Below are 14,241 nucleotides of genomic sequence, written 5' to 3'. Positions count from 1 at the left end.
AGGGGGGCAGCAATGCGCTGTTGTGTCTAGTCTGCCATTTCAAACGAAGAAGAAGAAGAAGAAGAAAAAGAAGGTTTTCCGGGTCAAGGCAAAGTAAGCGTGATTAAAAGAATTATGGTTGTATTTCATTTCCCGACTTGTGTTTAATAAACACATAATAGAAAATCAGATAAAGGCTCGTTTTCCGTTTTTCGATTTCCAACTTCCAAACGAGAAACGGGAGATGACTCATTATCCATTTTTTTGTTTACCAACATCAAAACGAAAAACGAATGGCCGCAAAGTACACTGACCAGTAAGGAAAGTAGCTGCAGTTTAAGAGACTTGGCATCCACTCATAGTGAAGTTTAAGGATGCCTTCGGTATGTTTTTAATGTGAATTTTATGGGCAATTTATCAGTCGATGTCTCCTCCTCTGCAAAGCAAACTGACCCGGTGGCTACAGGTAACGTTAATAAAGCAGTTTTGAAACCACTGTTTTTCCGAAATGAAGGACTGGTTGTTGAGCTGCTGTTAACAGTGTTAATGGATCCTGTTATTAAACTGTTTCAACACCAAATTAAGCAGAGTGACGGACCCACAGCCTTCATTCTGGCTAAAAGACAGCTTAAATCCTAAAAAATAAATAAATAAATAAATAAAAAAATACAGTGGTGAAGTTGGGATTTGTTTCTTGAAGTTATGTGCTCATCATCTTTTCTGCGTCTTGCAGGCTGCCAGGAGAAGCGGACTGGCCATCAGATATTGAATTGAAATTTGAAAATAAAGTTTGTCAAATTGATTTTTGTCTCTTCATTGTGCACATTTACACACGAAATAGGGTAACAGTCAGCTATTTTTGAATATTAGCATTGATTTCTCACATTGAATGGTAAAATATTTGTAGTTTGAAAGGTCCGACCTAAATGAATAAAGGTCGTAGTTAACGAAGCACATGAATATTATTAAATATGAAGGAGCGCCTACTGAGCACAGCTTCTTTTGTTGATTGTTTGAACATCGTCTGGTGGTCATTTTCGATTAAAGCCCGACATCTCAGCAACATATTGGCAATGAGCAAACGCTCTCCCTGCTACGTCTTAACGATCTAAACTTGATACATCTGGCCGACGTCGGCTGGGTGTATGTGTGCTATCTGGCTACAGCCCCTTCACTCCTGGACCACTTTAATGTCAAACTCCTCTATGAGTTGCCCCTTCGACCTTTCCATGCTCTTTAACGACCATTCTCTTTCTATATCACCGCCAGTGGCGCCATATAGAGGAGAAAAGTTAGGACGATTCCAAAGGCCCCTGACTGACAGGGGCCCCAAAAATAGGTAAAAATTAATAGAAAATTATTAAACCATCATCATTGAGAATATTTTTTACAAATATAGTAATAAAATTAATGATCTCTTTTTTTTTTACTTGTTTTTGGCAGTAAAAGTTAAATATCCCCATTGACCAAAAAGTAAACATCCATATTGACTGACCGCCCCCCTGTATTTGCATGAAATGGTTTGGTCCTGCCTTGGCGCACTGACGGTGCCGGTGCCTAGTAGCAGTCAGCAGTTGCGCTAGAACGCTACAGTCATCATCATGCTACCTAGTACTAAAAGAAAATCAAAAAAGGAAAAAGAGAAAGGAGAGAGAGGAGAGGCAAAAGAAAGGGTGTCAATGTGACCCAGTTTTTCTCCAAGAAAGGTGGGTAGCCTATAGTCTGTGAGTGGTAGAAATGAACCTGTTAGCTTAATGTCCATAGTGAAATAAGATAGCTACACACTAGTGTTAGCCTACATTTCACTCCTTTTTAACCTACATTTAATCAGTGCAGGTAAATGTTTAGCAAGATATTCTGCCTCTTTTACCAGACTCAACAACAGATGAGTCAGAAGCAGCAGCCCTGTCTCCCCATAACTTTACCCCTCCCTGTCCCAATGAAGAAGGTGAGCAACATTGTGTTGAATGACATGCCAGTTAGCATCATTGCAGGGAGTCTGTGGGAATTTCTCTCTCTCTCTCTTGCTCTTTTTTACCATTACAAAAAAGAAAACGAAATATTTTTTAATGACAGAAATTCAAACAAATTATTTTTCACACACACACAAAACATGCATCTAATGTATGTAATCTGGTGGTGGTGATACAGAACTGTAGGTAATTTGGGTCAATGTAAATCTGGAGGATATACTGTCGTTCATTTATTGGTATCAAAAATCTGCTGTTTTCATTATGTTGAGAGGATGATCTTAATTTATTTTGATTGAAAAGTTCATGTATATTTAAGTACTTTTTTTAAGTCTTTAAAGGAGCAAAAAGCGAAATCGTTTCACTGCTACGTTTGCTGTTGTGCACTGCCTGTAGACCAAAACAAAGTGTGTCATGAGCCACTTCTCCCTCTACCTTTGCTGGAGTAACACATGAATGTACATGAACGCGCAGCAATTTTTTAATTCCTTCAATCTAGAAATGATGAAATTCACTTATTGCTCCTTTAATTAATGTTAAGAGAATTTTCTATTTTGAGATTTTACAATAAAAAATACATTTAGACTGTAAAAGATGGCCTTTAGCACATTGTTTATAGCAGCTTTTTAATTTTGCATCAAATAGTGAATTGCATACTGTATGCAGACTGTTGCATGTACAACCCACTAGCGGTAAATATTGTACTGGCAGTACTGAACTACAATAAGCAAGCCTTCATAGTCAGCGTTATGTAAAGCTTTTAATGGGTTAGTTAGGTCCTAGAGATGTGGTGACAGCAGCTGCGCGGGGGGCCCAATGTGATTTTTGTTCATGGGGCCCAAAATTCCTGGTGGCGCACCTGGTCACCGCCACTCCTCTCCGCCATTCTCCTCCTCACATCTCTGTTTGTGCCTGTTGTTTGGCCTGTCCCCATGTCAACGAGTCAGGCCCCTCAGACCAACATCTGGGCACAAACATATCAGGAGAGAAAGGGTGGAAATGAAGAGGAAGTGAGACAGAGGAAGCCTGTAAGAGAAAGAGTGAAAAGGAATCAGATCCAAAACACTCTCCAGACAATAGTCAATAGTCAATGCAAATCAATCTGTCTTGGAAAGCGAGTCCAGCTCTCTATCTTTAATTATCTTTAAACACACACGGGGCAAGTGAAAGATTTCAAAATGTAGGGATGACGAGAGAGGCCAGGGATGTTCATGCTGCACATTCCTATGACTTTTTCTTTTTCACAGCAAATGCAAAAAGTCCACAAAGTAGAAGAAATGTCTAAGAGTGGTAAAGGAAGAGAGAAGGCAAGAATAACAGCATGTGAAAGAGACACCCAAAGAGTAAATAAAGAAAGGGGTGCCATTTTAGTATCATCATTTACCAGTTAAACATAAGAGAGGAGAGGCCTTACATGAACCTGCTGTGCAGAACTGCATCTCTTTGCCAGAGAAAAATATCCTGGACCAGACCAACACTGAGACCATTGTTATTTGTCAGGCCTCCCTGCAATTTTTTTTCCAGTTTTACACTAAAATACACCATTTTCTGTCTACTTTTCCTTTATATGAACAACCCATTAAATAGATGTCACTTAGAAATCATTGTTCTTAAGCATTTCATTTTTTGCAGAGAAGGAAAACTGGTTGACTACTTGACAAGACCTGAGAAAAATGGATTTGATAGGTAAGCAAAATTTACAGAGGTCACAGCATATGATGTAATGTTGGGTTGGTTTGAAAGGCACAGTAATAATGAATCAACTGTCTTTCCAGCAAATGGTTCATACCTTATTGCAATGTGCCACCAGGACATCACTGCTCCACGACACATTGCACGTATCATATGCACATGGTGCCTGGAACACCCACATGCATAGTGTTGAATGTTATCCTTCTGCCAATCTGGAAATCCATCGATAAAAAAAAAAAGAAAAATTTTTTTTTTTCTTCCTTTACCTCTGGAGGCACAGCCCGGACTTTTTCAACTAACGGAAGTGCAGGGGCCTCGGCAATCGCTCATGTCCTTAACTTCCGGCGGTGCCCTCAGGGAATCGCCATGGTGTTTACAAATACTTCGGGTAGAAAACCTGCAGAGTTTAGCTATATATCACATTTTTCACGTCACTATATCACCGTGTAGACTAATCTGATGTTTGTTAAGTCTATAAACACAATGATTGAACAAACGTTACTATTTCTGTGTGTTTTGTAATTAACATGGTTATCGTAGATTAGCTGGGCTAACCGTTAGCTGTTAACGTTAGCCGTTAGCGGTGTCTGTAATAACCATAGACTGTATAAAAATAAGGTAATAACTCAATAAACGGTCCGTGAATAAAATATTTTTTCCAGCGGATATCTTAGTTACAACATGAGTGAGCTAGCAAAGCAGTTTTGTGTTGCTATGTATGGTATTTATTCAGTTATGGGAAATCACAATGTCTAGAAAGCAGCAGTGGCTGCAGCTGACAGGGACAGTTAGCAAAGCTAACATCAGAACGTCATCTGTTAAAAGCCTCCCGTTGTCGGATATGACATGAAACTACTCCAGTTTGCTCAATCATGTTGTAACTAAGACATCCACTGTAAAAAATATTTTTTTTCACGTTGATGAGACGGCGTTTTGGGTGGAGCAGTCGCTATGGACGCGGAGCTTGCTGTTTCTGTAGGTACACATTTCCTGGGGACACCTGCACGTCTCGGCCACGCCCCCTCCATTGTGATTGGCTAAAGCGCAACATCGTTCAAACTCAAAGCCCCGCCCTCCCGCCCTCCCGCCCTCTGTAGTTGTCTTTCACACAGGGCTGCCGACAGATTCTACAATGTAAATTGCAGAATCTGTCTTGAGAGATTATCCTTCTGCAAGTTTCAAGCCTTTACCTGTAGTTTGTTGCCCTAAGTAAAGCTCACAAATGTTGCTGCTCTGTAGCACTTTATTTCATAGGGAATTCTACTATATGGACAACAGCGGAATAGAGGGCAATGTAGAGAGTGATGTAGTAAGTTCGACTCCAGATAAATTCCCCGGCACATTAACTAACTTAGAATATTTTGTGTTGGAGTGTATTTTGGTGTTTTGTAGGCCTATTAAGCAGAGGCGTATGCCAACTTTGAAAACTTAGGGCCAAATTCACAAAGAATGAACTGCGGCTGCTGATAGCACCTTGAATTGCACTTCATTTGCACCCGTAGTTTGCTCCGTCTTAACATCCTATTCACAAAGGATATTGCGCTAATGATATACCAGCACAAACACACCCACAAAGTTTGGCAGCTGAGTGCAGTTTGCCCCTGATTTGCCCCTGATTGCAATTAGCCACATGGCATGGTAAGTGTTTGGCAAAGTACTGAATACTGTATACCCTCATGTAGTGATGTCTGCTGGTGAGTCAGTCTAACAGTGTCGGATGGGTTGAGGCTGTGGATTTGACCAAGTTTGACCACTTTATCACTATTCCCTCTCACTTGTAGCTGTTTTTTCGTTATCTTTTGAATTTAATATGAATTACGGAACCATTTTTGTTCACGTTTGTTTCCCCCGTTTCGTAAAATAAATTATTGAAAGTTGCTTTTGAAGTGCATGACAGAAGTGCGTTTTGAGAACGACCGCAGACTGTCACCTGTTCAACGCATCAATATCTTCAGATGCCATTAAAGTAATAATGATTATAATAATAATGTCAAAATATTATTTACAGACTGATTTAACAGACGATCACTGCTGCCATGATCACTGGAAAGTCTGGGCAAGAGGCTTCCACAGAGGAGCGCCCAGTTTGCACCAGCTTTCTAAAGACGTTATTTACTTCACTCAAACTGCGTGTGGCTATTAGTGCTGGTGTTAGTGAATAAGACGTTGTTTATCAATGAGGCTTATTTGCATAGAAAGGGGCACTTTTTGTGCCAAATATACGCATATTACCTCATTTAAATACGTGCAAATAACACCGGAGCACCGAGACACAATCTGCTTGGCAGCGCAATTAGTGGAGCATTTCACCCTCTGCGCGTGCTTTGTGAATTAGACGGTATCTGTTTGCTCCATTTTTACCGGTTTAGCGGCCGCAAAAGCCACGCAATCCTTTTGTGAACTTGGCCCTTAGAGTTTTTATCTGGTTACTATATTAGAATTGATTCAAGAAATCAGTATATTGTACTTCTTCAACATTTGCATAAAAGAGAAAACTCATCAGTGTCAGGTATGCTTTACAAACATGTGCTTTAGTTACTTTGGAGATTCAGATTAATAATACAAATATAATCAACAAATAAACTATGATGTGTGACTTTAAAGTGGACTGCAACACATTCTCACTGTGACCTCATCACATATCAACATTTGGTCATGGACTTTCCACAATGAGATACAACATGAAAGGTATCCTGGGTCATGGGCGTAGTGGACGCGGGGTACGTGTGGGACATGTCCCCTGCACTTCCCGTATCTGTGCCCTCTGTCCCCCGCACTTTGACAGCCGTTACAACCGTTCAGTTCGTTTTTAAAGGGCCTGTATGTAAAATGGGTTGAAAACCGTTGGAAACAGTGACATCAGTGGTCAAATTCTAGATTGCAGGGCTCACTCGCTCATCCCTCCCGTCAGGTAAATGACAGTGGCCTTGTAGGGACAAAAAGCCTTGCGCACGAGTTTTTCAGGAGTAGGTCTATCTAGCGACGAGGTGAATGTTTATTTAGAAATCTAAACCATGTTACGATATTGTAATGAATCCCTCACGAGCAGGAGACCAGAGTAGCGTTCGGGAAAAAGGCCCGTTTATTTGAGCACTCCAGAAACTCCGGTAACACTCCACTCCGTCCCAAACGCTGACTCTTCTGGCGTAACAGACACACTTCATAACTTTACACACATACTCGTTTGCCATACTAAGTGGGGACCCCCCTCCCCTCTCTGCTCCGCCAATCTCCAGCCCGCACACTGACTGACAGCGTAGTCTGTAAACAGAGCTCAGCTGTTTATTTAACCTAACAATATCTCCGGACTATAGTAGCTGCAATGGACGACTTTGAACGCGATTTTGAAGAGTTTCTTGTAGCGGACACAGACCCAGAGCCATACCTGTTTGAGCCGGAGCATACAGATGAGGAACTCCATATGTTTAATGCTGAGCGGGTGAGAAGAGAGGCTGAATGCACAGAATGGGATTCGGTGCTACTGCTGCCATTGTTGGGGAGATATCACCAGGAGGAAAAGCCCCGCAGAGAGTAGATCACAAGGAGTGAAGTTGCGTCTTCTTTTCCTCGCAGATGACGGTTCGGGTTCATTCTCTCCTGTTGCGTGGTAAGTGTGGTCCATTCGCAAACTTCATAACTAAAAAAACTTTTCACTACTCTCTATCGACGAACTACTAACACTCTGCTGTTTCCTCCTCCTTCTTCCTTCCTTCCGCTGTCTTCGTTGGTTCATTTATACACACAAAACGCATTCTCTGGCTGGCTGGATTGTCCACTCGGTCTGCCGTACATACATGGCGGCGCAAGATGGCGATCTCTCTAAAGCAAGGCCCTTGCTATATATATATATATATATAAAAGCATAATTATAAGGCTACGAAAACCAAACGAATTTTATTTTATAGCGATCATACACTTGTATAAACATATTAATGGGTAGAATATTCAGATTCAGATTGACAATAAATCATGCCAAATATTACACACTGGCCCTTTAACATGTGGTAAAGTGTTTTTTCGAGCCGTCTTTAAACACACCATGAGTAGACTGGCATACACGTTAACGCTGTATTGTGATCTGACATGTGCTGCTGGGTAGTGCAGCAAACCAGCCAGCAAGAAGCAAAAAACCTTGCACAGTTTCTTCCAAACAAACCATGTAAGTTGAATAATGCTGTAGATAATGTTAGCTAAATGATGACTAATTAATAGATGCCAATATATCAAGTTAAGCTAGTTAACAAGAATACTAATGTTATTGTTACCTACAGTACAGGCCAAAAGTTTGGACACACCTTCTCATTCAATGCGTTTTCTTTATTTTCATGACTATTTACATTGTAGATTCTCACTGAAGGCATCAAAACTATGAATGAACACATGTGGAGTTATGTACTTAACAAAAAAAGGTGAAATAACTGAAAACATGTTTTATATTCTAGTTTCTTCAAAATAGCCACCCTTTGCTCTGATTACTGCTTTGCACACTCTTGGCATTCTCTCCATGAGCTTCAAGAGGTAGTCACCTGAAATGGTTTTCCAACAGTCTTGAAGGAGTTCCCAGAGGTGTTTAGCACTTGTTGGCCCCTTTGCCTTCACTCTGCGGTCCAGCTCACCCCAAACCATCTTGATTGGGTTCAGGTCCGGTGACTGTGGAGGCCAGGTCATCTGCCGCAGCACTCCATCACTCTCCTTCTTGGTCAAATAGCCCTTACACAGCCTGGAGGTGTGTTTGGGGTCATTGTCCTGTTGAAAAATAAATGATCGTCCAACTAAACGCAAACCGGATGGGATGGCATGTCGCTGCAGGATGCTGTGGTAGCCATGCTGGTTCAGTGTGCCTTCAATTTTGAATAAATCCCCAACAGTGTCACCAGCAAAACACCCCCACACCATCACACCTCCTCCTCCATGCTTCACAGTGGGAACCAGGCATGTGGAATCCATCCGTTCACCTTTTCTGCGTCTCACAAAGACAGCGGTTGGAACCAAACATCTCAAATTTGGACTCATCAGACCAAAGCACAGATTTCCACTGGTCTAATGTCCATTCCTTGTGTTTCTTGGCCCAAACAAATCTCTTCTGCTTGTTGCCTCTCCTTAGCAGTGGTTTCCTAGCAGCTATTTGACCATGAAGGCCTGATTCGCGCAGTCTCCTCTTAACAGTTGTTCTAGAGATGGGTCTGCTGCTAGAACTCTGTGTGGCATTCATCTGGTCTCTGATCTGAGCTGCTGTTAACTTGCGATTTCTGAGGCTGGTGACTCGGATGAACCTATCCTCAGAAGCAGAGGTAACTCTTGGTCTTCCTTTCCTGGGTCGGTCCTCATGTGTGCCAGTTTCGTTGTAGCGCTTGATGGTTTTTCCGACTCCACTTGGGGACACATTTAAAGTTTTTGCAATGTTCCGGACTGACTGACCTTCATTTCTTAAAGTAATGATGGCCACTCGTTTTTCTTTAGTTAGCTGATTGGTTCTTGCCATAATATGAATTTTAACAGTTGTCCAATAGGGCTGTCGGCTGTGTATTAACCTGACTTCTGCACAACACAACTGATGGTCCCAACCCCATTGATAAAGCAAGAAATTCCACTAATTAACCCTGATAAGGCACACCTGTGAAGTGGAAACCATTTCAGGTGACTACCTCTTGAAGCTCATGGAGAGAATGCCAAGAGTGTGCAAAGCAGTAATCAGAGCAAAGGGTGGCTATTTTGAAGAAACTAGAATATAAAACATGTTTTCAGTTATTTCACCTTTTTTTGTTAAGTACATAACTCCACATGTGTTCATTCATAGTTTTGATGCCTTCAGTGAGAATCTACAATGTAAATAGTCATGAAAATAAAGAAAACGCATTGAATGAGAAGGTGTGTCCAAACTTTTGGCCTGTACTGTATGTTAAATCACTTGCTAGCTAGTTTCATGCTAGGAATAAACCCACTCCTCCTTGATCTTGCGCAGAACTTGTGCTCACTATTGCTTTGCACATATTTTTTTAATCTTTATTGCCACAATATAAAGAGCATGGTCAGGGAGGAGACAGTGGACCAGAGACCAGCAAGGATGATCATGCAGGGTCTTCACAGGTGAGAAAAGATTATAACTGGCTGAGAGAAAATATCTATAGCATAAAAGTGACTTTGAGGTTAATTTCCACAGCTATGTCACCACATCTATTCCTAATTCTATTTATGAATTTTGCTTTGCACATTTATTATCCATATTTTTGCAACAGATAGAAGAGGGACAGGGAGAAACCAGGCAGGTAGCAGGACAGGGACCTGACAGCAGCACCAGTTATCAGCACAAGGCTTCACAGGTAAGGATAAATTATAACTGGCTAAGGAAATGTCTATAGGATAAGACTGACTCTGAGATTAATTTTCACAGCTATTTCAGAACTACTCTTATTTATACTCTAAAATGTTTTTGTCTGTATTGCAATAGGTAGCACAGGGAGAAGGCTTAAAAATATTTGATTAATTTTGCACATCTGTGCTGTCATATTTGACTAAAATGTAAATTACATCTTGATGTTGATATGTTTAGTGTTGTGTCACTTTCTGTTTTCATGCCATTAAATTAAATTATGTAGCTTATTACCCTGTTATCTTGTCACTTCCATTCCATTTTGTGTGCTAATAACTTGCTAACAGGAATGGTGTTTTACTGAACTTTTCGTATTCAGTGTTGTCATTTGGCACTTAGTTATCTGGCTACTTACCCTGTAGATGCTCGAGGGTCATTCTGTGTCAACTCAAGCAGAGTTTGGCAGCTAAAACTTTAGATTTTGATAGTATATAATTTTAAGGAACTAAAGTTGGTTGCTTGGTGCTGTACTGTGGCTGTTTGTGGTTATGTGGTTCTTTAGCCGCTAAGGAGAGGTGCAGTTGAATGCGAGAGGATGATAAATCACTCAATAGACCTCTGAACAATTTGTCCCCCTCACTTCTGAAATGATGGCTGCGTCCCTGGGTGCATTGGTTGTTAATGTTCTGGGATGTCGTGTCAACTTCAGCCTGTTAAATGCATTGTCTGTTTTCAAAAAAAATTTCCATTTTCACAGGAAATGTGGAGTTTGCATACAGTCTCTTTCAAACTAAAAGCACTACGTTGGTACAACACCGCAAATTGAAATTTTTTGTTCCTTTAACAACAAATGCACGTTTTTGCCAATGCTCACACGTGGTGGTATTTAGGCAACAAAAAACATGGTTGGGTTCAGGAAAAAAGAACAGGGTTTGGCTTTACAATCGTACGGGAAGTGAGCACCAGGATCCTGGGTAAAAGTCTGTGGATGGTGGACTCATCTACTGCCCTTCCACCCACCCTCAGACTTCCGCTGTCTTAACTTTCGTTGTTGTGCCACTGCATTTCCCCCTGATACCACCAGGTGCTGTTAAACAATAATGGCAAATGACCGTGTATCATGCTGCATGAAAGAACAGCTTTTTATGTTGGTGTCTAACGTCAGCAGTCACTGACCATGTGCCAGATTTCGATGACTGTTGAGTGAGACCAGGTTATCCCTTGGGAAATTCATGAGCTACTCGCCAGCATATAAAGTAATATTTAATCTAACTTGAGGCTAATTCTAATTGAAGTATATGGCTGCATCAATAATTATAATCTAGTAATATAATTTTACTTAATACTTGGCTTATACTTAAAGAATATTTTGATGCTAATACTTTGGTACTTTTCATCAGCTAATTTGAATGCAGGACTTTTACTTGAAATAGCAGCCACATGCAGACCCCAGGTGGTGCTCAAGCCCCTGCCCTTTTGCCCTTTGTCTAGACGTTTGCCCTAAGCCTCAGCATGGTTTGTCACTGTTGTGAAATTAAAGCACTATTGAAACAACACAATACATTAAAGTCCATATAATGGATACTTGCACATGGTTACCTTTAGTAACATTACATCATATTTAGGGCAGCCAACAGATTTTTGTGCTTGGTGTTTTGTAGATTAAGAGTTTACACAGTTAATATGAAAGAAAAGATCAAAGGTTTAAGCTGAATTATTAATTGCAAGTATCAGAAGCAACTTTTGTTTGTGGGGGAGTGTGTGGTACACCCAGTAATTGTGCGACCACTTTTGAGTTTAATTGATTTATTTAGGTGTAAAGTAATAGACTTTAATTTTGAGGGGTTAAAGTTGTCCTTAATTAGGTACGTGATGGTCATGTTATTTTATTTGTCATGTTATGTGAGGAAATATGGTAAATGTGAGCAACACTCAAGGGGAACATTTGTCACAGAAGCAGCTGTGTCCCAGGTTGTCTCAGGTGGGACATGCCGTCCACACCTCAAATGCAACTTGGATTATGAACCGAGCACTCCGTGTCCTCTTTGCTGTTGCATTTTATCTGTATTTTACAGATTTGTACTTTGTTGCTGTGGTACCATGTCCCAAAATATGGTACCACAGCAACAAAGTACAAATCTGTAAAATACAGATAAAATGCAACTTGGATTATGAACCGAGCACTCCGTGTCCTAATTGCTGTTGCATTTTATCTGTATTTTACAGATTTGTACTTTGTTGCTGTGATACCATATTTTGGGACCCATAACAAATTTGGGGCTTGTCTGGGATCTGCCTCTAGCAGAATCTTTGAGGGGACGAGATCCAGTGATAACAGAACCACGAGGACCAGGACCACTCAATGTGTAGACTAGCTCCAGGTAATGTATGAAGAGCTAGGCAAGAAGCTGCAACATTATAAAGATATGGCTAGCACAGTGCACAGCAGATGACACAACCTAAGTTGTCACAGCCTGCATTCTGCTCCCCTGTTCTCCCTGTGTTTTTCCACTCTACCTGCCAGCCACGCAACTTATCAAGACAACTCCACTCACCTGTGCACACAGCTGCTACTCATCAGCACTCCCTGCATATAAGCAGCTACTGCCTTCCCTTCCTTTACTTTTTGGTCAATGGTGATATTCAACTTTTACTGCCAAAAAGTAAAAATAAAAAGAGATCATTAACTTTATTACTACTATATTTGAAAAAAATATTCTTAATGATGATGGTTTAATAATTTTATATTAATTTTTAGCTATTATTTTTACCCTGTCAGTCAGGGGCCCCTGGAATCGTCCTAACTTTTCTCCCATCCACTGCCTGTATGCAGAGACTGCATGTAGGCTCTGAGCCCTGAAGAATGTATATCTTGGTCAGTTTCTGGTAAATCCGTGTTAAAATAAAGGTCAATACCAACTGTCTGCCTGCCTCTGAGTGCTGCATTTGGGTACAATCTCACCCCGTGACATGAGTGAGACAGCACCACATCAGCCACCATGTCACACATCCTTAAGAGTTGATGCAGAGAAAATGGTTTCTTTAAAAGGACCTCCCTTATCCAGCAAAGGGAATTTAGGATACATGGGGGACATGTAGTAGTATTTGTAAAAAAAATTGACGAGGCAGTCAGGAAGGGCTTCACAGAGGCAGAGTTTATCTGGGTTGTGCTGAGGATCATCAAGCCAGGTGCTTTCAAGAACATGCTCACCAATAAAGATGAAATAACCATCTGTGAACTCAAGGGCTTCCTCAGGTCTCATCTTAGTGAAAAGGCAAGTACAGAACTGTTCCAGGAACTAATGTGTGTGTCACCCCTTTTCTGTGTAGTCAGAAAAAAAACATAAAAAAAATCTAAATCTGAATCAATTTGGTCTTTCAGAAACACAACCTGTCTAAGTCTACACAACCCAGGGCTCAAATAACTAGGATTCGTAAGGAGATTGGAAATGGTAACTCTGCTTAGAGTGAAAAGAAACCTCCAACCACAATAAGAGACTGACAATTACTTTAGTAAAGAGGTAGAACGTGTATTGTCAAGATTTTAACCATTCTCACTAAAAGACTTGACCCCAAAAAGAAATTGTTTCACAACATGGACACGATCCGAACAAATGGAACAAAGAGAAAAAAAAAGAAATCAGTTCAATCAGTTGAATGACCTCTGTTACCAATCAGTTATCAGTTCCAATACTGTTCATTTAGGTTGTTTTCTTGTGCAGTTCTTCACACTGTCCCTTTCAGTTTGTTGCACTCAGTTTTTCCTCGTTAGGATTTAAATTGTCCAATTACCCAGTGTTTTTTCTGATGCATCAGTTTTTTTGTGTGTGTGTGTGTGTCAGGCCTGACTCGAAAATATATATATATACATATATATATATATATATATATATATATATGTATATATATGTATATATATATGTATATATATATATATATATGTATATATATGTATATATGTATATACAGTACAGGCCAAAAGTTTGGACACACCTTCTCATTCAATGCGTTTTCTTTATTTTCATGACTATTTACATTGTAGATTCTCACTGAAGGCATCAAAACTATGAATGAACACATGTGGAGTTATGTACTTAACAAAAAAAGGTGAAATAACTGAAAACATGTTTTATATTCTAGTTTCTTCAAAATAGCCACCCTTTGCTCTGATTACTGCTTTGCACACTCTTGGCATTCTCTCGATGAGCTTCAAGAGGTAGTCACCTGAAATGGTTTTCCAACAGTCTTGAAGGAGTTCCCAGAGGTGTTTAGCACTTGTTGGCCCCTTTG

Source organism: Epinephelus lanceolatus, chromosome 10 (genome assembly GCF_041903045.1).
Source record: "Epinephelus lanceolatus isolate andai-2023 chromosome 10, ASM4190304v1, whole genome shotgun sequence".
Lineage (NCBI taxonomy): Eukaryota > Metazoa > Chordata > Actinopteri > Perciformes > Serranidae > Epinephelus > Epinephelus lanceolatus.
Note: the sequence above shows the minus strand (reverse complement) of the source record.